At 50.0% G+C, this 26,281-nt stretch overlaps 1 protein-coding gene across 3 annotated transcripts in view; it reads left to right on the top strand.

Annotated features, from left to right (window-relative positions):
- The first annotated feature begins 1,435 nt into the window (after nt 1-1,435).
- HRH2 (histamine receptor H2) overlaps nt 1,436-26,281 on the top strand; it is a 49,973-nt gene continuing 25,127 nt past the window's right edge. For all 3 annotated transcript variants that reach the window (XR_011465539.1, XM_070377219.1, XM_070377220.1), the window contains exon 1: nt 1,436-1,748. The gene's annotated coding sequence lies outside the window, so the exon portion shown is untranslated. The remainder of the gene's footprint in view (nt 1,749-26,281) is intronic.

Below are 26,281 nucleotides of genomic sequence, written 5' to 3'. Positions count from 1 at the left end.
GCAACACAAAGCCCTGGAAGAGTTTTCTTCAGGGAAGTAGAAAGGCGTGATCTAATTTATACTTTTTTGAGATAACCTATATTGCTTTGTGAGGCTTCCCAGGAGGCGCCAGTGGTAAAGAACCTGCCTGCCAGTGCAGGAACCATAAGAGATGTGGGTTCAACCCCTGGGTCGGGAAGATCCCCTGGAGGAGGACATGGCAACCCACTCCAGTATTCCTGTCTGGAGAACCCCATGGACAGAGGAGCCTGGCGGGCTACGGCCCAGAGTTGCAAAAGAGTCACACATGACTGAAGAGACTCAACACACACACACACACACACACACACACACACACATTACTTTGTGAATTGTTGGTGAGCAGGAGTAAAGTCTGTGAGACCAGCTTGGCGGCTTTTTCTGTCATTCCAAGACACTGTTGACTTGGATACACCATCTACAACAGCCTCCCCCAAAAGCTGTGACCTCTGAGCTCCAGGGAACTATAACCTTAGTCTCTGCATCTCAGCACACATATAGCCTTGGGGCGGGGGTGGGGGGTGGGGGTCCACAGCGACAGAATGACTTGGGGTGCTGTGTCAGTCAGCAGCAGCACATACCCGAAACTTAGACTCAGCAGAACCAGCTCCCTTTCCCCCTGCTTTGTCAAGCTTCTGCAGAAACTCCCCTCCACGTATCAGATGGGGCAGCCCCTCTGACTGCCTGCCTCACTTACACTGGGTTAGCAACCCAGGCCTGGCATAACCCTCACCACCCTGCCCACCCAGGCTCCACTCTACCAAGGTCTGCTGGGTTAGCATAGCAGCCTTGATACTTGGATCTGTAATAGAGGCTTTCTCCCATTGGGCCTCTATGTTTTCATCTGAAAGGCGGGTGTTATTTTCCCTACTCCAAGAGCCCTTTTCCCCAAGACTCTCCTTCCTACCTTTTCTCTCTCTCCATCTCTCCCTTCAACTAGAACAAGTCCACTCTGGGGATTTCTGAAACTCCACTGATTTTTTTTTTTTAATTAATAACCCCTTAACAGATTTCTCTGTGCCCTTAAGCCTCAGGCACTCTTTGTTTCCAGTCCAGATCCCAGAATTGTCCAGACTTTGCCCCTGAAACTAGTTCTTCCTCTCTCTTCTAGCTTGATTCCAGGGTGGCTGAGAGCTGGACACCCAAGGGTAGCGGGTGCCACCTGATCCCATGGGTCTAGCCCTCCCAGGGCAGGCTGTCCAGCTGTGGGCAGAAACCAGCGCTGGACCACAGTCAGGAGTCCCCTTCCTCTTAGCCAGGGAAGGCACAGCTGGAATCTGGGTCCCAGGCCAGGCAGTGGGGGGAGCGGGCGGGAGGGAGGGGGGAAAGTGAGGGAAAGAGGGGGGAGCGTGACCAAAAAAAAGACAAAAGGGAAAGTGTCAGAGGCAGAGAGAGAAGGAAAGAAGGTCCAGGAGAAAGCAAAAGACAGCGTGGGAGAGTGTGGGAGAGGCAGGAAAGCCAAGGAGGAGAGGACGTGAGTGTGTGCGTGCGCCGTAGAGGAAAGAGACGAGAGAGAGGGAGAGAAGGAGGCTTGGAGAGGGAAGGAAGGGAAGGAGAGAGCGGGAGCCAGGAGCAGCGAGCTGGGGGCGGAGACGAGGAAGTGGGTGCGAGGCGCAGGGCGAGGGCGGGCGGGGAGCGCCGCCCGCTCCATCCCTGCCCGGAGCGCAGCCGGCGCGGGCGCAGGACGGAGGCGAGCCCGAGCGGAGCCACCTCGGCGGCAACACCTCCAGGTAACGCGGCCGCCGTCTCCCCGCCGGGCCTGGGCGCGGGGCGGGGTCCCCGGGCAGGCCCTGGAGGAGAGGAGGCGCGCCCCTGACGGCTGCCCCCGGCTCCCCGTCGCCGGCTTGACCCTGACCCCAGGTTCGAGCCCCGGCCCGTCCGCGTGCGGGCTGTGACTGACCTTGGACCAGTCCCTTTGCCGGCGAGACTCAGTTTCCTTTTGTGACTCGCGGGGGTGGCGCCCTGGGAACGTGGCAAGCGCGGGATGCAGCCCCGGTGGGTCTGCGGTGGTGCTCTGGGCGCGGGATCGCGCGGAAGTCCCCGCTGCCCCCGTGGGGATGGATTTGGAAAACCCACTTTCGCAGAAACAGCCCGTGTTTTGTCCCTATGTCTGGGCGCTGGCGTTTTCTCAGAGCGTTGTCTGTGGGCGCAAGGCACGACTTTCTGCTTAAGGAAAGCCGGTAGAGGGCAGGGGGTGGGCAGGGAGGAGGGTCCCAGCTCCTTAGGGAGCCTTCGCCCTCCTGGACTGTCACCCCGATGCCCGGGAGCGAGGACCTGGAACCGGGAGCTTCTGGACAGCGAGCCTCCAGGATGCAGCCGGGCAGGTGGCCTCGGCTTGGAGGCTTGGAAACGCAGTTCTGCCGCCTAAGGCGTGCAGCTGACCTTGAGCGTGGGAACCTCAATTTCTTCCCCCATGAATAGGGCCAGACTCAAGGATAAGAAGGTGGGGCAGGCAGGTACCTGCGGGTCGTGGTATTCCCAGCGGCAGCTGTCATATCCTAACTCCGGAGCCCAGAGTCCTGGCTCTGGTTGCCTCCTGAATACTCATTTGTATGTGCCAGATCCGTCCTGGTCTCCTTTGCCAGAGCTGGTTAGTGGTCCAGCTGGGCATGAAGCAGTGCCCAGGGAATGAGGAGGTGGGGTGTCAGGAAACCCCTCCCCAACCCAGATACAACATCCTGGTGGTTATTTTAAACGTGCAGCCTTTAAGGTGACAGCTTATATCCAGTAAAGACTCCTGAGGGACGCTCTCAGAGCCTCAGTTTCCTTATTTGTAATAGAAAGTCATGAATTCCTCCCTGTTCGTGAGATTCCTGTTGTTGGAGGTTATGTAAAGCAATTAGTAAATGATATTTATTGACGCCTCTGACCCTGAGTTATGAGGAGAATTGAATAGAATGAAAAAAGAACATTTCTTTTGCACCTGCCAGGCCTGGTAACTCAGTGAGTGATGTATATGGTATTGGCTATAGTCATTGCAATAATCGGGAAGCCAGTGCCATTAAATTCCAGTTTACAGAAAACCAAGGTTCACAGCGTCTGTGATTTCCACAGCGTCACACTAGTGGGAAGTGCCTGCCCTGGGGTTGGCCCCAGTCCTGCCTGATCGTAGAGTGCTTCTCAGAGCATCAAACTGCGCCCCAAATCTGGTGGTGGATGGCGTTCCTGGCACCTGGTTAGTTGCGTGCTTGTTGCCTGGTTTCTTGTGACACACGTGTTAGGAAGAGGTGATTATGTTAATCGCTAGAGAAAGTGAGTCTGAACTCTGGCTGTGGTGTGTGTTGAGGGGTGCCTTTGCCAGGCGATTTCTCCAGAAGTCTGGAAGGAAGGAAGGTCACGACCCAACTCCACACGGGAAGCAGACACCAGGCTGACTCACTCTATCCCGCCAACTTCTTTTCCTTCTCCTGCCACCTCATCCCAGTTCACCTCACCTCCGTTCCCCTCAACCTCGGCTGCCTCTCCAGGTCACAAGAGCAATCTTCCTTCTGCATCCTCTCATGATGACTAATGGAACCGACCGTCCGGGCTGAGTTGTCTGAGGGGAAAACAAATCCAGCTGTGGTCCAGCTCCGCCAGGGCCCCAGAGAATCAGAAACAGGATTGGGTCACAATCTCAAGGATTTAGCTCAGCTTCTGGAGAATGTCTATGATGATGGGAAAATGGACACCCTGCTCTGGGGAAATGGGTGTTGTGGCCGGCTGGAGAGGTTCCTTTGCCAAAAATGCTCTAAGAGAAGAGGAGGACATCCAAACAAGATGATGGGAATATAAGCCAAGGCTCAGCTGGAAAGAGATTCATCAACAGAGAGGACCTGAATGTTTGAAAGTAGGAAATCAACTGAGGAAACTATGGAACAGTCAGGTGGCTAATAAAAATGGACAGTTTTTTTTTTATGATAAATTTTATGTTATCTGTATTTTACCACAGTATAAAAACACTTGAAATTATAGTTGATTTACAACATAGTATTAATTTCTGCTGTTATAGCAAAAAGTAATTCAGTTATACGTATATATATATATATATATATTTTTTTTTTTTTAGAGAGAGAGACATTCTTTTTTCAAATATTCTTTTCCATCACGGTTTATCATAGGCTCCTGAATACGGTTCCCTGTGCTGTGCAGTAGGACCTTGTTTACCCATTCTATATGTAACAGCTTACACCTGCTAATCCCATCCTCCCACTGCTCCCCACCTCAGCCGCTTCCTCTGGGCAATCACCAGCCTGTCCTCTATGAGAAATGGACAGCTCTTCATGGATGGGACAGAGAAGGCAATGGCACCCCACTCCAGTACTCTTGCCTGGAAAATCCCATGGACGGAGGAGTCTGGTAGGCTGCAGTCCATGGGGTCGCGAAGAGTCGGACACGACTCTGCGACTTCCCTTTCATGGATGGGGACATGCATATGTATAATATGTGGCGTCACAAATTGGTGGCAAGTACTTAGAAAAAAGACTGGAAGGATGTAAGTCAAACGGCATTAACAGTGTTTGCCCGTGGGAGATTTATTCCCCCTTTATAATTTATGAACTTTCCAGATTTTATGCAGGGAACATATACTATAATAATTAGTGGACAGAGAACTGTCTGACTTTTAAGGACCATCTACCCCACCCACTCCCACCTCTTCCTGGCCAGCACCCAGGACACGGCTGGGGTATGGAGGCCTGTCAGCAATAGAGACACCTCTGTATTGAGGCCTGGCAGGCATCTTAGAAGGAAGAAGGAATACTAAATTTTTAATACCGCCAACATCTGGCATTAGTTACGTTTTTACTGTGTGCTCGTGGTAAAGCTGCGAGGCAGGTGCTAGCGAGAGCCCCATTTTTCAGAGAAGACACCAAGAATGAGATACCTTCAGCCACTTCCCCAGTCACACAGGGTCCAAACCCAGGCCACCCAAACTCAGAGTCTGCACTCCTAGCTGCAGTCAGGAAGGGTCAACAGATGCCATCGGTTGGCATCTTAGTACTTATCACAGAAACCCTGGGGGAGGCAGTGCTCCTCTGCACTTTCCAGGGGAAGAAATGACTCAAGAAATCCCCTGGCGGTTCGGTGGTGACGACTCAGTCTCTCACGTGGGGGCCCAGGGTCAGTCCCTCTTAGGAGAACGAAGATCCTGCGAGCTGTGGGGCATGCCCCCCAAAATTAAATCAAGTTCCTTTTTAAAAGAAAAGAAATGGCTCCGCAGTGACCTCTGAAGTGCTAGGCCTTGTGCTACAGACCCAAAGGCACATAAGGTGTCGTCCCCACACAGACGTGGGGAGAGCGGTGTGTGAACTGTGTCCGTGGGGCTTTCCTAGTGGGTGTGGAGAATTGTTTTAGGCACCGTGGGGCCTCAGAGGAGGAAGAACGGAGGCTCTCAGACAACATGGTATCTGAAATGGTTCTGGAAGGATTAGCAAGACCCCACCAGGTGAGCAAGACAGGCTAGAACAGTGGTTCTCAACTGGGCACAGTTTGGCCGCCCAGGGACATTTATCAACATATGGAGATAGTTTTATTATCACAGCTGGGGGTGAGGAGGTGTACTGGTATCTAGTTGGTAGAGGGTGAGGATGCTGCCAAACATCCCACAACGCACAGGATGGCCCCCACAACAGAGAATTCACCTGTCCAAAATGTCAGCGGTACTGAGTACCAGGGTACAGAAACCCTGGAACGGAAGAGAAGGGCCTTCCTGAATAGGGTTGGCCCATTCCGGGCGTCCACGGATATTTAGCAAGTGCCACCTTGGAGCCCGTGATGGCACTCCTGGCCTCCCTGCTGCCACTCTGCCCCCACCACCAGCCAGAGTGGTCTTTAAAAAAAAAAAAAAAAACATGAAAGCTTTATAGAGATATAATTCACCTGCCATAACATTCAAATATACAAGCCAGTTGCTTTGAGTATATTCATAGAGCTGTGCAGCCATGACTGCTATCTGATTCCAGAGCATTTTCATCACCCCAAAGAGAAACTTTGTACACATTGGCTGTGACTCCCTATCCCCACCCCCACCCCCACAAATCACTGATCTACTTCATGTCTCTCTGGCTGTGCTTATTCTGGAGATTTTGTGTCAGTGGAATCATGCAACATATGACCTTTTGGGTCTGGTGTATTTCGATTAGCATAGTGTCCTCAAGGCCCATCTATCTTGTAGCATGTGTCAGTACTTCACCGCTTTTCATGGCTCAAATAGTTTTCCATTCCATGGATAGACCAAATTTTGTTTATCCAATCATCAGTTAATGGTTGATGGGTAATTGGGTCTTTTCTACCTTTTTGGCTATCATGAGCAACACTGCTCTGAACAGTTGTGTACAGGTTCTGTCAGGACATAAATTTTCATTTCTCTGAGGTATATACCTAGAAGTAGAATTATCAGGTCATATGATAACACTAGGTTTAACCCTTTGAAGAAGCGCCAGAATGTTTTCCAAGGCAGTGGCACCATCTTACCTTCCCACCAGCCCTGTTTGAGGTTTCCAGTTTCTCCCCATCCTCACCAGTGCTTGTGATCTGACTTTTGGATCCTAGCCATGCTAGTGGGTGTGAAGTGATATCATTGTGGGTTTGATTTGCATTCCCCTGATGGCTAATGAATTTGAACAGCTTTTTGGGGTGCTTCTTGGCCATTTGTGTATCTTATTTGCAGCACTGTCTTTTCAGATCAGCTTTAAAAGTTGGTTGCATGCTTCCCTTGCTTAGACCAAATGACAAACCCCACAGCACAGTACCAGGCCTGCACGACAGGGCCTTGTGCCCGTCTTTGAGTGCATCTGCCCTCACTCTGCTATGGCCAAGCCGACCTCAAAGCAGCAAGCCCGTTGCTGTGCAAGTCCTTTGCAGGGGGTTTCCCCTACCCCCCACTGCCACCCCATCCTCCTTTGCATGGGGAGCAGGTCTGGGGTCAGCCTCAGAAAGAGCTTCCCTGTTCTCTTGGTCTCAAGGGCCTTCCCTGACACCCCCCGCCCCAGGCTTTTTCTATCCCCTCTCAAGGTTTCTTTTGAGTATCCTTTTTAGTATCTTATAAAATCCAGAAGAACTGGCCTCCTGTGTGACCCTGGGCAAGTGGCTGCCCCTCTCTGGGTCCCGGCTGCGCCATCTGAAAACAGACACGGGTATATGAACTGGCTGACCTCATAGGGCCTTTCTAACTCTGCCCTTCATTGATGCCAGCTTCCCTGTGGTAGCTCTGCCAGGAGGCGCCGGCCTGGCGCCATGGCAGTGAGAGAAAGGTGGCTAGAGCCAAGTTAGTCACGGATCGTAGCAGGCAGCGTGGCTGATTATCACCAGCCCCGTGGGGACAGTCTCCAGGAGCATGTGGCAGCCAGGAACAGTAGGAAGAATTGTCAACAGGTCTGCCCAGGTCTCTACCTTGGCCACTTTCAGCTCTAGAGTCACCCACTTTCCCCAGGAGAGTAATCTTCTAACCTCCAAACCCTCTCTGAGCATAAGAGCCATCTGGCCCCCTCACTCAGTCACTTAACAAACACTTCCTGGTGGTCTGCTTGTGCCTAGTCCTGGGCGCTGCCCCGAAGACATTCAGACAGATGAGTGCCACCCCTGCCCAAAGACTCAGGTGTCGTGGGGGAGGCAGGCTTGTAGCCAACAGCAGGACAAAAGCAGCCCTGAAGTTGCGAGTAGACCTTAGAGACTGGAATACCCACTGCCCTGGCGGGGAAGCAGGAGGATTTTCAGAGCTGGGTGTGGGGGTGAACGGGAGTGCAGCAGGTAGGCAGAGTGTCTGTGTATTAAAGGCATAGAAAGAGGTGTGGAGACATGGCTGCAAAGCCTCCAGGTGTGCTCAGGGCATTCAGAGCAATTAGGTTTTGCCTGAGGCTCCGGGGACAGTGGAAGGAGGTAACAGAGGATTCGATTTGCCGAGATCCTGATCATGGAAAGCCTGCAGTGCCAAGCAGAAGACTGTGGACTTAGCCCTGGAGGCTGCAGGAGCCAGGAAGAGATCGGAGGCTGAGGATAGAGACCATCAGGTTGCACTTTTGAAAAGTGCCCTTTCCCTAAACAGCACAGAGGCCAGGGTGCTGGGGAGCGAAGGGGAGACCAGGCACCCCGTCTGGATACCCTCGCTCTTTCCAGATGAGCAGAAATGAAGGCTGGAGCACTGCCGCTGGAGGGAAGGGGCAGAGCCTAAAGCCGTTTGGCAGACAGAAGCCCCCGAAGGAGATCGGGGAGTCTAAATAATGAACGACACGGGAAATGCCAAGGCCAGCCTCCCAGGCTGCTGTGATGGGGAGGCATGGGAGCTGTGCGAGCTGGCCCGTAAGGGTGGCGTTTTCCTGGTGGCTGAGACACGACCACAGAGGCAGAGGTAGAGGGTGTCCAGACTGAGGGGTTGGGTTGTGCAAAGGCACAGAAGTGTGAGACTGTGGAGAGTGAAAGGAAGGCTGAAGCTTTCTGGGTGGTTGAAGCACAGGGTGTGATAAGAGGGGAGGGGAAACAGGCTGGGGAGGGCAGAAGGGGCAGACACTCTGGCCTCTGAAGGCTGTAGGAGTCCCAGCTATGGCACCTCTGCCCATCCCTTCCAGACGCAGAGCACTCACTACCCCGGAGAAAGCCCATTGCTAGATTCAATCACCCCTCTTCTGGACCACACTCCCAGGGCAGAGGTGGGTAAATGTCAGATCCCCCCGCCCCCGCAACCCTGAACAACTGACCGATGGATTTGGTCTAGGGCAGAATTTGCAAAGCTGTATGAAAGGCGGGAGGGTGGTTAGAAAAGCAACCAGATCCTGGGGGCCGACCTTGCTCTCCGAGAGCGCCAGGAATGTGCCAAGGTCCTAGACGCCTGCTGGTGGAGGACTTTCGCAGAAAACTGTAAGATTTTTTTTTTAAGCCGTTATTTTAAAATGAGATTTCATTGAAAAGTTTGGGTCTTCTATTTATTTTTTTCAAAGACTGTATATATTTTCAGATCTTCCTTCCTTCCTTTCTTTCTTTTTAAATATGTATTTGGCTACTCCAGATCTTAGTTGCAGGCACAGGATCTTCAATCTTTGCTTCTAGGACTGCAGGGTCTAGTTCCCTGGGCAAGGACTGAACCCAGCCCCCCTGCATTTAGTGGTAAAGAACCCGTTTGCCAATGCAGGAGATGTAAGAGACACAGGTTCAACCCCAGGGTGGGGAAGATCCCCTGGAGGAGGGCATGGCAACCCACTCCAGTATTCTCACCTGAAGATCCCCATGGACAGAGGAGCCTGGCGGGCTACAGTCCATGGGGCTGCAAAGAGTTGGACGCTGAAGCGACTTAGCATGCACACACCCTTGCCTTAGGAGCATGGAGTCTTAGCATTGACCCACCAGGGAAGTCCCCTAGATGTTTTATTTTAAAGCCAGAAGTACTCACTTAAGGGCTTCCCTGGTAGCTCAGTTGGTAAAGAATCCGCCTGCAATGGGGGAGACCTGGGTTTGATCCCTGGGTTGGGAAGACACCCTGGAGAAGGGAAAGGCTACCCACTCCAGTATTCTGGCCTGGAGAATTACATGGACTCTATAGTCTATGGGGTCACAGAGAGTCGGACACGACTGAGCGACTCTCACTTACTCACTTAAACATCATATTTCCCGTTTCTCCTGTAGACTGTGGTGATCCCATGGCACTGGGCCCTTACTGACCACAGGGTCCTTCCCTCTGGCCCACGTCCCGATCTGCTCTCTGAGTCAACACGCTTGCACACCCCACAGTCCCAGAGGATGTAGACTGTTCATACACAGCCTGCCTGGGTCAGGAGGCCCTCGGACCTAGGAGGTCTGAACAGCCTCCTAGTTTTCTCTGCCCTAGTACCTTCCCTTGCCCTGCATTCCCTGACAGGTCCTGGGAGCATCATTGTCAGGCGAGGCTCCATGGTAAAAGTAGGGCTGGTGGAAAGAGGGTGGGTCTGGGATCTGATTTGGCTTTTTGGAAAGCCCTGCAATCCACAGGGCCTGTCAGTCACAGACATGCTGGTGGACTCGTTCCAGCAAGACCCCAGCTGACTTGATTCACCCCTGAGTCATTCCCAGTACAGACTCCTTTGTTTAAGCAGTACCCTGCCCCTATTTGGGGAAATACCGCCTTTTGCTAAAGGTTTATTAGATAGCTAAGACTTTTTCTTCTCACTTTTTCATTAAACACTGATATGGCTCAGAAGTACAATATACAAAGGTGTGTGCATGCTTAGTCACTCAGTCATGTCTAACTCTTTGCGACCCCATGGACTGTAACCCGCTAGGTTCCTCTGTCCGTGGGGATTCTCCAGGGAAGAATACTGGAGTGGGTTGCCATGCTCTAGTCCAGGGGATCTTCCCAACCCAGGGATTGAACCCAGGTCTCCTGCATTGCAGGCAGATTCTTTACCAGCTAAGACACCAGGGAAGCCCATACAAAGGTACATGATATAATATACAAAGGCTCCGTCTACCTTGCCCAAAAGAGGGGGTCAATTTTATTTTGTTGCAATGTATCTTTTCAGATTTTCTTCATGCAAAAATGCATACACTTCATATATAAACACATGCATGCATACTAAGTCACCTCAGTCGTGTCTGACTCTTTGCGACGCTATGGACTGTAGCCTGCCAGGCTCTTCTGTCCATGGAATTCTCCAGGCAAGAATACTGGAATGGGTTGTCGTGCCCTCCTCCAGGGGATCTTCCCGACCCAGGGGTCGAACCCATGTTTCTTCCATCTCTTGCATTGGCTGGTGGGTTCTTTACCGCTATCACCGCCTGGGAAGCACCATATATAAACACATGTTTACATATATATGGTGTATTCTCACCTTTGATATAAGGAGAATATATTAGATACACTTCTGCATCTTCCTGTTGCTTTTTAGTCTCAGTAGGATTAATTCTCAAGTGTAGAAGATTTTGAATAAGGAGATACAGAAGAAAACAGTAACAAAAAATTGTATCACCATCTGAAGAAAGCCACTATTACCATCCAGCCTTCCCTTCTAGACATAAACTTTATTTGTTGTGTTTCTCCCCAGCCGGTTAACAGGGTAGAAGTTCACAGTTACAGTCATCCTCTGTATACAATCTGAATCCTACTGTTTTACTACTTAAATATAAGCATTTCCCCTTATTTCATAGTTTCCAAAATGTGATAGCAACAGCTCTAGTAATTCCATTAGGACATAATTTACGCCTCTGTTCTTCCAGTTTTGAACATATAAAAGTCATCTGCAGCATCACCTGTCATAAATAATACAGTTAAGCCTACAGTTTGTGTGTATTTGGAATTGTGTTGAGTGAGCATCTTCAGAAAGCCTGCATCCGGAGTAGAAGCCAGGCAGCAGTCATTTGGTCCCCCAGGGCTGGGGGCTGGGAGCATGTAGCTGAGGGAGGGGCTGTGGGCCGGGCCTTGGGGGGTTGAAGGGACCCGGAGGCCAGCGGGCAGCTGGAGGGAGGCAGGCTCTTGTCCCAATTGTGCGAGTGTTTGTGCATCTGTAGAGCACTCACTTGCGCTCAGCACTTAGTGGTCTCTGGAGCGTCACACACGTTTGCCCAGCTACTCCTCACAACAGTCAGATAACGGAAAGATTCCTTGTATTTCCATTGTGCCAGGTGAGGAATCTGAGGTGGGAGAATCCAAGTCCCTGCTCCCTATGGCCGCATAAAGAAGCAGTGGTGCCAGAACGTGGCCCAGGTCACTGGTCCTGGAGGCACCTTGCTCTTAACCCCCTACCAGCCACCCTTGTGTGTTTGGGACTAGTATCCCCCTTTTGCAGAAAGGGAAACTGAGGCTCAAGGCAGAGCTGCCTGGCTAACGGTGCCTCCCTGGCAAGTAGCAGAGCTGGGATCCAAACCTGTGGCAGCTGCTGGGAAAGACCTTATTTGTATCAGGGCTGAGCTGGGGAGAGGTGAGAGGCAGGCTGGGAGGAGAAGCCTCTGACCCGCACATGGTCCCAGCCAGCCGTGGAGACTGTGCAGGGCTGCCCAGGAGCTGCCCCTGTGCTCAGACCTTCCAGACGAAGACGTGTTTACCTGGGTGCCTTCTCTTGCAGGAGGGCAGGCAAGAAGACCAGAGAATGGCCAGGGGGCAGGGAGAGATATTTACCAAGGGGCCACCACGTCTCTAGCATCCCGCTGCCTTCACATTTCATCTTGCCAGCATCGCATGCTGTGGTTTTATGCTCATTACAGATGGGAAAACTGAGCCTCCGACAGGTTCCTGGTTCCTCTCCACTACACCGTGTTAGCTTCCTGGGTTGAATGAAATACTCAAGCATGGCAAGTGGCCCTGAGTGCCCTGGGGTGGACTTGGATGGTCAGTTGTCTCAGATAACAACCATCCCATCACACGGTGAATAGATTGGCTTTTTAGTTCTCCTTCAGACTTTCTCCTTTATTTAAAGAAAGTTATCAGTTAGGTGCTAATGTGTCTTTAACACCTTTGTAGCACAGCCTTTCTAACCAGGAGAGGGTTAGGCTGGCTTTTCAGGCAGCAGCAGCTACATGGAATTTAATAACATCAGCTCTGTTTCCACTGCCTTTGTTTTCAGGGTAGCCTATTTGAGGGAAAGTGATCCTGGTGGTTATTGTAATAATAAGACAAAATTCCTTTTGCAATTCATTCCATCACTTTAAAGAAAAATGTTAAGTACAAAATAGAACTGGTGTATTTTGTGGGTTTGGCAAAATCATGGAGTTGGTCCATGAATGCATGAAGTTTGGAAATATAGGAGGCTTCAGACAGGGTATGCTGTTTGCAATTGGAAACTGAGAGGGCCCTTCCCTCCTCTGGCCAGCTGTGTGACCTCAGCCCAGGCATTCGGCATGTCCGAGCCGTCTTTGCAAAGTGTAGTAATAGTGACTGCCCTGGCAGCCCCGCAGGGAGTTCTCCTGCAAGACTGGAGGGTGTGGAAAGTGGGGGAGGGCAGAGAGGATTACCTAAGATAACCAGTGTGTGAATGTTCCTGGCAAGCCTTCGCTGTTTGCTGTGGATATCTTTAAGGTGACCCAGTGAGCTGCAGGACTTTCGCCTTGTAAGAGCAAGCTATGTGCCCTGCTGGGAGGGCAACACCTTGCTGAAGTGAGGCTGGGGGGAAGAACAGAGAGGAAGGAACATGCATATTGGGCGGTGGTTCTGGTGCCCAGCTCTACTGTCACCGCTGATGGTGATGCCCGTCGTGGTGATGTGATGGTGGTGGTGGTGATTCTGGTGAGGGCAGTACTGGCAGTGACAAGGACTGTGAGGTGTTCAGTGGAGGGCCTGAGGACTTTTGTATCACCGAGAAGCAACAAGTCAGGGGCTCTGTGAGGCTGTCCAGAAAAAGGGACTTAGATTTGTCCTCTGGGGCTTCATAGCCTTTCAGTAGCCTACAAAAATGTCTGCAAACACACACACAGATACACACACGTACACACACACACATACATACACACATACACATGCATATACACACACACATACATACACACACAGGTACACACACACATACACACACACACACACACACACACACACAAATACCAGATCTAAAATGCAAAAAAAAAAAAACCCACAAAATTACAAATATTTGTTTAATTGACAATTTACGACAGCTAGTCAGTGGCAGCTCCTTATACTAAACAGCTAAATATAAATCCTATTTTCTATGGAATGTGTTCTAGGAGTATTCTAATGCATTCGGTATGCAATGTGGGGGTGTGCTTCCAAATGAAAGAGTAGGTAGGATTCTATAAGGTTTTTTAAATGGCCACAATTGGCAAATAATTTATAAGCTAGTAAGCCGCCATCCCTGGAGGTATGCAGGGCCATCGGGGATGATTGCCTCTCTGGGATGCTATAGGAGGGGTTCCTGAGCACCAGATGACCACTGAGTGTTGTTTCTACCCAGAACCCTCTTATTTTAATTAGTCTGGGAGTTTGTGATTCTTTCCCTCCCACCCCCTCCAGACACGCACACACATCAAATTGTTACAAGAAACTTTTAAGATATTCTAAGCCCATCTTCCCTCTTTTCTGCTGAGGAAACTGGCGGTATAAAACCTGTGGGAGGTAACAGAGCAAGTCAGAGTCACACCAGGGACTCAGACTCAGGTTTCAAATTCCCTGCCCAGTGCCCTCTCTACCCAGCCTCTGCACCCCATGGAGTTTTGTCCTGGGTGGCAGAGATTTGGGTCCCCCTGCAAACACTGGCAATACAGGGTATCATCTCCCCCAGAAGAATCAAGGTAGAATTTTCATTTGGCCCCATCCAATGCCTGTCTTGGAAAGTACCCCCACCCAGACCTTCCCCACACTTGTTACCTCGAGTCTGGTCATGGACTTTGATCAGGTTATAAAGCACCATAAACTTCAAGTTCCTCATCTATAAAGTGGAGGTAAATAATGGTGTCCATGTAGGAAGGCTGTTGCAGAGAGATTAAATGGGATTAAGTATGTAAATATCAGTTCTTAGAGCATTGCCTACACTTTCAAAGCACCCCACAAATGGGGTATTATCTTGCAATGATGGTTGTTTTCAGTATGCATCAGTCAACCCAATAAATATTAATCGAGCCCCCATTAAGTGCCTGTTAGGGAACAAAAAATTGATCCTGGCCTTCATGATGCTTGTGTTCTATTTAGGAGAGAGATACAGTGAACAAATAGGGAAAAAAAGAAAAAAGTGCCAAAAAAAATTGGCTCTCTCTGTGGAGTGAAATATGGTGAGGGTTCAAGGAGCTGCTCCAGGGGTCACGAAGGATGCCCTCCACAGAACTGATTTTTGAGCCAAGATGCCAGTGTCCACATCAGCAGCAGATCAAAGCAGAGGCCTGAGGAGGAGACTGTGAATGCCCAAGGCTCTGGGGCAGGGTCAGAGTGCCGGGTACCCAGTGAGTCCTGAGGCCGAGGAAGGAGGTCAGAGAGATGGGGCATGGATCCCGGGGGGGAGAATGTCTTGTGAGCCAAGGAGCGTGTGTGAGGCACAGTGTGGATGAGACAGGAGCAAGAGGGCAGTGCTGGAGACCAAAGGGAGCAGCAGAGATGCCTGCTGACAACTGTCACGGAAGTCCAGACAAGAGATGGTGCTGGCCTGGACTAGGGCAGGATGGCAGCAGCCAAAGAAAGTAGTCTCATCCAAGAGGTGTGTATTTCAGAGGGAAAATCCATCAACTTTGCTGATGGGTTGAATGTTGGGAATGAAGGAAAGACAGTGGTCCAAGATGATGCTTGAATATGTAGCCTGAGCCCCAAGGTGGATGAAGGGGAAACAGAGGCTAGAAAAGAGACTCAGAGATCCTCCTTTCCTAAGTGTCCTCAGTGTCCAGAACAGGAAAACTTGATGGAGCCCGAAAGCATGTCGGTGGTTGCCGGGAACCAGAGACAGGGAGTGATTGCTTAACGGGTGTCGGCTCCCTTCAGGGTGATGACCATGTTTGAAAACCAAGTGGAACTGGTAGTTACACAACATTATGAATGGGCTGAGTGCCATTGAACTGCGCACTTTGATCTTATGTGCCCTTCACCTACATGGAAAAAAAAAAGGGGAAATAGAGATGCTCCTAAACAACAATGACCAAGGGAATTTGTTGTCATCCGATGTGGCTTCAGCTGCCCACATCAACCGTTGGCAGAGGCCAGGCAGATGGCCTGGGGTCTCTCACTGAAAAGAAAACACCTCAGCAAGAACTGGTCACACAAATAGTCAGCAAATAAACCGAATTATATGCATGTCTTAGTTGGCAGGGGGCGGGGCGGCATAGTGGTTGGCTATGGACACTCAGAGACAGTGGAGTTAGATCTGGCTCAAAGCCTTGCCTGCCTCTTTACCAGCTGTGCACCTTTGGACAAGTGACAACGTCTGAAGCTGAGTTTCACAATCTGTCAAATGGGACTCATAATAATCTCTGCCTCACAGAGATATTTGGGGCTTCCTAGGTGATGCGGTAGTAAAGAATCTGCCTGCCAAGGCAGGAAACGCTAGAGATGCAGGTTTACTCCCTGGGTTGGGGAGATCCCTGGGAGTAGGAAATGGCAACCCACTCCAGAGTTCTTGCCTGGAGAATCCCATGGATAGAGGAGCCTGGCGGGCTACAGTTCACAGTCCAGGGAGTCGCAAAGAGTCGAACATGACTGAGCACCGCACAGCAGCCTAGAGATACTAAGCTACCTGTGGGTGCTCAGCAGATGGAAGAGGTCGGTGTTCTGGCTTCCAGCCCAGGTCATCTTCCTGGCACTGTGATGCCCAAGTGATAACAGTCATCACAGGAAAAGGTCCGCTTTGCTGCACCCTGCCTTTCTGGGCTGGTAGACACACATGGGTGGGGCTCTTCTTTGGATGTGCCAACAGCAGCGGTTACAGAACCTGCCCCAAATTCCAGATAATATTTGGGTCCCTTCACCTCTCAGCCTGTGCAGAGGGGGACACTCCCCCATCAAGTGGGCTGCAGTGTTTGGGACAATTTGGGCTTGAGAGCAGAAGTGAAAACAATCCCAGCTTCAGATCCCTGTCAGCTCAGAAGACATGAAATGGTGAAACAAAAACTCAGACCACCAGGAGCCCAAGGCCTTTCTCTCTAATGAACAACCCCAACCAGAAATTGTATACTGCCGTAAGAGGTTTTGCCAAACATCTCGCCTATTGCGGGGAAGGAGTTAGAAATCTATAACCACGAAGATCAAAGACAGCAAAAGAGGAAGTATCTTCTGCTGCGGATGCCCGGGGAACTCACACCATCTCTTTGGAAAGCCTGAAGGGCATAGTTTCTTTCTCTGTAGGAAATCTGAAATAATAGCAACTGAGAACCAGGATTCTGGAGTCAGACAGACGGGGGTTCAAATTCCGACTTTTCGACTTGGTGATATTGAGACTTTGGGCAACCTCACTTTCCTGAACCTGGGTTTCTGCATTTTTAAAATGAGGAAAAGACTCCTTGCCACAGGATGTTGTGGTAAAGCGTGAGTGAGAGGATGTTCAGAGAGCACATAGCCCTAGGCGTGTCGTGAAGCAAGCATCTGACGTATGTTCATGGGTCAGAAGTGCCTCATTGATTGACGGCTGACTGGGATCAAGAGGGTGGTGCCCCACAGCTCTCAAGGCAACCTCGGACCTGTTGATGGAACCTCCAGGGCTGGCCTGCTGCCCTTAGAACTAAATGCAAACTCCTCAGCACTTCCCCCACAGCTACATTTCCCTCCCCACCCTGAGAATTGGCTGGAAAGGTTGGCAGAGACCAGATCATGCAGGGCTAAGGCTTGGCAGCCATTGTCATCTTTATGCAAATGACAGGAGAAGCAATGGGAGGGGCCGGGCCTGACCAGTCCTATCAGTAACTGCGGGAAGAGGGGTCCCTCAGGGTGAGCTTGGAGCAGAGGACTTACTAGTAAGGGGCTCTTGACTGAAGTCAGTCAGTTCTGAGAACTAGTGGCATGTGGGACACTACCCTCTTGATCCCAGTCGGCCATCAATCAATGAGGCACTTCTGACCCATGAACATACGTCAGTCGTGTCTGACTCTTTGTGACCCCATGGACTGCAGCACACCAGGCTTCCCTGTCCATCACCAACTCCCAGAGCTTGCTCAAACTCTTGTCCATAGAGTCAGTGATGCCATCTAACCATCTCATCCTCTGTCGTCCCCTTCTCCTCCTGCCTTCAATCTTTCCCAGCATCAGGGTCTTTTCTAATGAGTCAGCTCTTCACATCAAGTGGGCAAAGTATTGGAGTTTCAGCTTCAGCATCAGTCCTTCCAATGAATATTCAGGACTGATTTCCTTTAGGATGGACTGGTTGGATCTCCTTGCAGTCCAAGGGACTCTCAAGAGTCTTCTCCAACACCACAGTTCAAAAGCATCAATTCTTCTACTCTTGACTGAGTAGACCAAGTGCCAGCCCTGGCCTGGAGCCCCGACGCACCAGGTCCGGCTCTTAAGTGTCACCCGAGCACACAGCCGCCTTTCCTTTGCTGTTGTTCCTTCCACCTGGGTGCCCTCTGTCTGCCCTTCTCTGCTGGTCAAGCCCTGTGGCCTGGCTGTGAGTTTGGCCATAGGTGATGTCTACCCACAGTTGTCAGTGTTCAGTCGCTCAGTCATGTCTAACTCTTTGTGACCCCATAGACTGCAGCATGCCAGGCTTCCCTATCCTTCACAATCTCCCAGAGTTTGCTCAAACTCATGCCCATTGAGTCAGTGATATCATCCAACCACCTCATCCTCTGTCGCCCCCTTATCCACCTGCCCTTGATCCTTCCCAGCATCAGGGTCTTGTCCAGTGAGTTGGCTCTTTGCAAAAGGTGGCCAAAGTATTGGAGCTTCAGCTTCAGCATGAATACCCATGAATATCCCAGGTTGATTTCCTTTAAGATTGACTGGTTTGATCTTCTTGCTGTCCAAGGGATTCTCAAGAATCTTCTTCAGCACCACGATTTGAAATCATCAGTTCTTCAGTGCTCAGCCTTCTTCATGGTCCAACTCTCACATCCGTACATAACTACTGGAAAACCCATGGCACTAACTATAGGTAAAGAGATTCCCAAGGTCCCAAGGGACATATGGTGAAGGAAGTCTTTCCTGCAACCTTGGCTCAGCCCCATAAACCTCCATGGAAGCAGTCAGTCCCTTTTCACACGTGTCCTTCCTGGACAAGTTGTGTGTCAGTGCAAGAGCACAAAAACACACACGCGTTCCCCCTTTAGAATGTCACACCCCACACATACAGAGAACATTCCACATCAGCCCCAAAGCCTGCAACGGTCCTTTATTTAATTTTAATTTTTTTATTAAAGTACAGTTGATATATGGTATTATGTAAGTTACAGGCATAAAATATAGTGAATCACAGCATTTACAATATATCCTTGTAGCTTATTTATCCATAGTAGTTTGTACTTCTTAATCCACTACCTTTATACTGTCCCTCCCTCCCATCCTTCTCCCTGCTAGTAACCACTAATTTGTTCTCTGTATCTGTGAGTCTGCTTCTTTTTTAGAAAACAGCAAGGAAGTTTCTCAGAAAACTAAAATTAGAGCTACCATATGACCTAGCAATTTCACTCTTGGATATATATCTGAAAAAAAAAACCCACTAATTTGAAAAGAAACATGTACCCCAATGTTCGTAGCAGCGTTATTTACAGTCGCCAAGGTATGGAAGCAAGCTAAGTGTCTATCAACAGATGAACGGAGAAAGAAGATGTGATACATACATACCATGGAATAGTATTCAGCCATAACGAAGAAAGAAATACTGCCATTTGTAGCAACATGGATGAACTTGGAGGGTATTATGCTGAAGTGAAATAAGTCAGACACAGACAAACAAATACTCTATGATATCACCTATATGTGGAATCTGAGAAATGCGAGAAGTTGGTGCAGTTGTCCTTTTGATGATTGCATTGCATGCTGTCCCAGGGATTTGAACAACATTTCCAGGTCATATGATGAATTCCTCAAAGTGCAACTGCTGGGTCAGTTTGTTTTTTTAGCATTCATGGGGTTTTCCAGGCCCCATAAGATGTTGCCTTCTGCACACACACACCGCTGTCACCTGCCACCACCCACAGCATCACCACAGCATCCTCCCAGTTCCCATAGCCCCTTGCTGCTCCCCACACCCTCCATGGCCCCTGCCCTCATCGCTAGGCAGTGTCTGAACTGCTGGGGGCTGGACCCGCCTCACCCTTTGGGTGTGCCCCCGGGCCCTGCCCCGCATCCCGGGCTCCCAGTGATGGAGTCCCAGAGTGCCACCAGCCTTTCTGAAGTGGCGTGGCCCCCGCCACCTGGTCTCCAGTCACACTGCTCAGCACCTTTGTCTGCAGCCACAGCGGGGCTTGGAAGGCCCGTCTTCCCTCCTTCAAGAATGAGAGTCACCCTGCTGACAAAGCTTCCACTTCTCAGGCCCCTCTGGGACTCCTGAGTGGGTGGCACTCCTGGGGGAGTTGACCCTGGGGCCACCCTCTGATGCCCGCAGCACCCGGTACCATTCGGACGACGAAGTGACGGGGCGATGTTCTGGGGCATTATGGCTCATAAAGACGAGGAACTGCCTACCAGGGACCCAGTGACCCCTGCATCTCATTACTGGCAGTGATAGCTGGGAGTAGCCAGCAGGACCCAGTAAGGCCCCCTGCCACCCTGCAGCCACGCCCCCCCCTGCCCCCTGATGTCCCCGCAGGACTGCTGGACATAAAGCCACCTCTGGCCTTCCAGTTGCATCAATCTCCACTCACCCCCCACCCCCAAGGGCTCCTATGGCTCTGCGGACATCCCCGACTCTCTGCCTCCCAGTGTTTGGAGTAGCTGTCTTCTGGAGCCCGCCGTCCCCCTGTTTTCACTGAGTGACCCTTTTCCTTTCTGTTCAGGTCTCAAATCACGTACCCTCCAGACCAGGACGGCTGTGCTTAGTCACTCAGTCGTGTCCAACTCTTTGCAACCCCATGGGCTGGAGCCACCAGGCTCCTCTGTCCATGGGGATTCTCCAGGCAAGAATACTGGAGTGGGTTGCCATGCCCTCCTCCAGGGGATCTTCCCAACCCAGGGATCGAACCCAGGTCTCCCACATTGCAGGTGTCTAAGCCACCAGGGAAGCCCAAGAATACTGGAGTGGGTAGCCTATCCCTTCTCCAGCAGATCTTCCCAACCCAGGAATCGAACCGGGGTCTCCTGCACTGCAGGTGGATTTTTTACCAGCTGAGCTACCAAAGCCTGTGGCTCCTTACCCTCCCCCTTTATAGAACTGTCAACATACTGCAGTTGAATCGGCAGCTCTGCTATGAGTTACTTCATGTTTGCTCCCCTCCAACCACCACGCTGTCACAGAAGCTCCAAGATTTGTCTCCCATGTCCACCACTGTCCCCTGGCACCCAGCACAGTGTCTGCCCTCGGATCCACTCCCTACATATATAGAGCATGTGTGAATGCAGTTTCCTGGCTATGGGGCTTTTGACAATAATAAAAGGTAATATTTTTGTTATTATGAAATATTATTTTTATACTATTATTATATTTAATGTAACCTGCCATATGCCAGGCACAAAGTGTTTTACATACCTTTGCTCTGCATTTTCACAACCACCAAGTGAAGGAGGACATATCATTACCCCAATTTTACAGAAGAGAAAACTAAGGCTCAGAGAGGTTGCAGTCATATGCCCAGGGTCACCAGGCTCTTAAATGACAGTTCTGAGATTAAAATCCAGATTCATCCAGTGTCAGAGTCCTTGTCTTTGAGCCCCTGGGTGTCCCTTCACTTGTAGGCATGTCAATTTTTGCACAATAAGGATCAAATGACCTACTGCACAGACTTGCCCACTGGCTCCCCCAGAAGCCATTGTGTGCTCCCCTAGCACACAATGGTTGCCTGCTGAATATCATTTTCTTTTCCTATTGTAAGTGATCGCTTGGAGAATTGGATTCATCTTCCAGGTTGAGTGAGAAACCCAAAGGAGCTTTAACTAATTCCCCCAAATTGCTAGTTACTCCCCCAGTGGCTTTGCCTGGGGGTTTAGGTACTTAAGCTGCAAAAGGGGAGCTTCATTTCACCTCTTAGTGAAAAGGGAAAGAAAAGTGTTGGACTCAGTTTGATAAAATTTGATGGGAGAAGACCCCAGTCCCCAGACTAGTTAATCTAGATGGCTTCTCTCCTCTGTTGGCAAATAGAACTGTCAGTGGCATCTCTTGCAGGATTTTGTGGGCAGCAGTGAGAGGGGAGTTGGGGCATTAGGCAGACCTGGTGGGCCTTTGGGCTGTACCTCTGCTGGGGGGGTGACCTTCAACACTTCAAGCCCCCGTTTTCTTTGCAGTCACAGGAGAGGATTGAGCAGGGTCATGGTGTTCCAGATTCCACCCACCACAGCGCATTCCTAGGGAGACACACTTTGATGAGGAATCACCAAGGACCACATCCAGAGGAGAATTTTCCAAGGGCCCTGGAAACTCAGATTTCTACCCAGTGGAAAGTTAAAGAACCTCTCTCTCCTGTGCACCCCAGAAATCACAAGCCTCTACCAGACGTGGGTATAAGTGGGAAGCAGAAGTGAGAGAAGATGGAGCAGGTACCTCTGGAAGATTCTGAAAGACTTCCTGGAGGAGGTGACAGAGACAGGTCTTCAGGGAAGAGTGTGAGTTCCCCAGGCATGGAAGGGAAGAAGGGCATTCCAGGCAGTGGGAATAGCATGTGCAAAGGCACAGAGTCATATGGGCCTAGGACTTTTAAAATCAGGAGAAATCAAATGCTACCAGAGCTATATTTCTCCAAGTGTTGTCCAACTAAAGGGCACCGGGCAGGCAGGAGCTAAAGCTAAAGAGAAAAGACAAAACCAGGTCACGCAGAACCTTGCAAGTCACGTCAAAGATCTATCTGTACTTAGAGATGACCGAGGCTGGTCATCGGAGGTGATCAAAGCAGACTTCCCCGTGCAGAGCCCAGCACAGTGGGTTTAATACACATCTGTGAGCTCACTGAGTGCCTTTAACACACTCAGCTGTGGCTGCTCTTGAAGGCTAATTTTTTTCACTTTCACTTCATACTGTTGGCGCCTGGCTTTGTTAATATGGCTCAGTGTCTGTCTGGCCACCATGGCCTCCCAGAGGTGCTTGACGTGATGAATCAGACTCTGAGCAGGGCACTGCTTTTTGTTATGGCTGCATGTGCCAGGTGACGACTGTAGATGAAGGTCAGAAACCTCCCAGGGGGCAGTAAGGGGCACAGCATCCCATGAGCAAATTCTTCAGAAAGTGCTTTTCTCAGAGGCTCTTAAGGCCAAAACTGAGATGACATAAGAGGAAGCAGTGTGACATGTACAACGGCAATGCCTGTGGTCAGCCTGCAAGACCGGGACAGGAAGTGGGGGAAGCCGGCTTTAATGAAAATGCCATATCGTTTTCACACTCACTCTGTGTGCCCTGGGCCTCTCCCTTAGACAACAAGAAATGCTTGCTTGCTGGCTGGCTGGCTGGCTGGCTGGCTGGAAGGATGGAAGGACAGATGGATAGGTGGATGGAAGCTGGAGACAGGTGGTCTAGATCCAGGCCCTGCTTGCAGACAGACACTGAGCCATATTAACAAAGCCAGGCACCAACAGTATGAAGTGAAAGTAAAAGTGGTAGTTGCTCAGTTAAGTCCGATTCTTTCAACCCCATGGACTATAGCCCTCCAGGCTCTGTCTGTGGAATTCTCCAGGCAAGAATCCTGGAGTGGGGTGCCATTCCCTTCTCCAAGAGATCTTCCCAACCCAGGGATCGAACTGGGTCTCCTGCATTGCAGGCAGATTCTTTACAATCTGAGCCACTATAACGCAGCACAAAGTACAGGAGAGGGTGCCCCCACCTGCAGGCTTCAGGGAGACAGACGTACAGGGATCCCCCCACTTTTTGAAAGTTTGCTTTACCTCACTTCTCTTTCATGAAAGACCTACATTAGTACCTATTTTGTACTGGAAGAAATCCAAGGAGGATTTTTGCTTTTAGGAAAAAAAAAAGGTGAAAAGCAAAAATCATGTTCAGGTTTGTTTGGCGGTGAGCTGTTACAGAGGCAACCTGCATGCACGCCCCCCTCAAGTTCCTTCCCTGGGAGCCACATTCAGCATCTCAGTATCAAGTTGTGAACTGTATCTGAGCATCTGTGCTTTATCTTGATTTATTTTGTGCGTCCGTTAGCAAGATGGGTCCTAAGATAACGTCTTCTTCACTTTATATCATGTTGGCTTTTGAAAGCTTTCAAAACAACACCATGCTTTCAGATGGTGAGGGAGGGTGTGGGGACCTGTGTTTGAGCTAGGCCTTGAGAAAGGCATCGTTGACTGAAGACAAGGAAGAACAGGACTCCAAGTGAAGAAGACAGCTAAGGGAAAGTCGGGAAGGAAGAGACTGGGTGCATTTGGGCCAAAGTCGGGGTGCCCGAATGGCAGAGTGAGTGAGGCAACTACAGGACTATCTGCTGAGATCCACTTTGAAGGACAAGTTGAAGTCTGTGCAAGAGCGGGCGTGAAGGTAGCTGGAGGGACAGAAGCTGAGTCTGAATCCAGGCTCTCTGGCCACTTACTAGGGGTGTGACATCACTAGGCCTCTCTGAGCCTTGCTGTCCTCAACTGTTAAATAGCAACAGATTCCCCTCGTGAGCAGTCATTGTGAAGCTGAGATCTTTCATTTAATATGCGTGAAATCACCTTGCCCAGGACTCTGCTGTAGTGCAGATGCTCCATCATGGGTTGAACCATTCCCCTGCTGATAGACACTCAGATCATCTCCCATCATTTGCCACTTGCAAGCCTGCTTAAGCAGACCTCCTTGCTCATGGCTCTTCTCATGATGGTGGTGGTTATTGCCACAGCCTAGGTTCCCAATAGAATGCATTAGATCTAAGTGATCTAGAAGGGTGTCCACTATATAGTAGAGATTTTGAAAGAAATGAGGAAAGGAAGTATCAGAACAGTGTTCTACGTGTGTCTGGTACAGGCAGAGCCTCAGAGAAAGAATGGATGGTCCACGTAACACCAAACAGTCAGCAAAGGTCACCTTCCCAGCGTGAGGGCTTGGGTATGCAATGATCCAAACAGTTGGCTCTTCCTGTATACCTCAGAGCCCTTGGTTTACTGCAATAAGCAATGTCATCGCTTATTGAAAGGAAGGTTCAAGAAAGTGCTTTTTATACTAGCTGTGATGGTAACAACGATAGTGATCATGAAGACAGTGATCTTGGAGTAGTGACCCCAAGGGCCATGATCCTCTAAGGCCATCATTCTGCCCACAAAGCTCCACACGAAAGCTCATGCCTTACAAAGGTCACTGGAAACTTCTGGGAAACAGAAACACAACCGCAGTGGTTGTTCTTTGAAACTCCAGGAACTCCATGAAGAAAGGAACCAGTGCTTTCTTTGTGGTGGTTGTGGCCATGGCCCCAGCACCTCAAACAACAATGGGCACATTGTAGATTCTAAAAGAAATATTTGCTGAAAAGAGCAGAGAGGGGGAAGCGACAGAAGGAAGGAGGGAGGGAGGGAAAGAAGAATTAATTTTTAATTATATGAGAGGCCGGTTTATTCAGATTTGAAAGTCTTCAAATGTTAACTAAAACATCAGTTCAAAATACTTAAACCTGGCTATTAAGGAAACTCAGAGGAAATTTTGATCAGAAATAGGGGTTCTCAAAAAAAAAAACCAAACCCCCTTCAAAGTTAATTAAGTGTGACAGTAACAGCCGTACTGTTTGGGCTATTTATATAATGAAAAGTTCTTCTAAAAATAATACTTGGAGGCCCAGCCTGCTAGGCTAGGTGGCTGAGCCAGGTGGAGTGGCAGAAGGTGACCAGGAGCCGTGATCCCCGTGCCGACACAGCGGTTGCAATTAAATGATGCCTCTCTTATTCAGATTGCAAAACCACTCCTGGCCAAGAGCCAGAGAGAGACTTCATCTGTGTCAGATGGCGTTGAGCTCCTCCCTGAGAGGAGGTCCTCTGTCAACTTGATTTTCTCCACACTCCCAGACCCCAGGAGACTGCTGCTGGCTGTTTTCTGGAAAACCAGGATCCGCTTGAAAGAAAGCGTCCAGGAATCAAGCAGGGCCTTAGCTTGTTTTGCATGGATCAGAATCAGAATATCACCACTAAGGAGGAATTTAACCTGATACTTAACCAAAAGAAGCATGGCATGTGCAGGTATTCCATTGGAGTGATGTTTGATGTGGGGCCAGAGGCGGAAAGGAAGAAGGGATGGAGGGAGGAAGGAAGAAACTAGAAACCACCAAAACACCTGTGTTAGAGTGCTGATAAACAAACCATAGCCAGCCACCCCACGGACTGTTACACAGCCGTTTGAAAGACTGAGTGAGGTCTGCACCTGCTGACCTGGAAAGTGAGGTTTAGAGAGATGGCCAGAGCAGGGCTGGGGCTGCAGTTGGCAGACTGGGACAGCGGGCTAGATCTGGTCCTCTCTTTGGTTTTGTGTGTCACGTGAACTAAGAATAGCAATTTTACTTTTTTTTTTTTTGGCCCAGAAATTGCTTTAAAGAGTTTGAGAAAAATTCAAGAGAAGAAGATGTTGCCACACATGAAAACGATGTGACATTCACATTTCAGTGTCCATAGTAACGTCCAGGATCACTCATCTGCACATTGTCTGTGGAGGTGCCTTCACACGAAACAGAATTAAGTAAATTGCAGCAGATAGCTTGCCGGATACAAAGCAGAACATGTTCACTAGCCGGCCCTCTCCTGAAAAAGCTGGTTGGCTTCTTGTTTAGAGTATGGTGACGTTTTATAAAGCTAGAGTGTAGAACACTGTTCTCAGCACTTGGCAGAGTCAGTGTATTAACGTTGGCTATTTTTTCATTCATT

This window comes from Bos mutus, chromosome 10, assembly GCF_027580195.1.
Source record: "Bos mutus isolate GX-2022 chromosome 10, NWIPB_WYAK_1.1, whole genome shotgun sequence".
Taxonomy (NCBI): domain Eukaryota; kingdom Metazoa; phylum Chordata; class Mammalia; order Artiodactyla; family Bovidae; genus Bos; species Bos mutus.
Note: the sequence above shows the minus strand (reverse complement) of the source record. Positions and strands in the feature narration are given on the sequence as shown.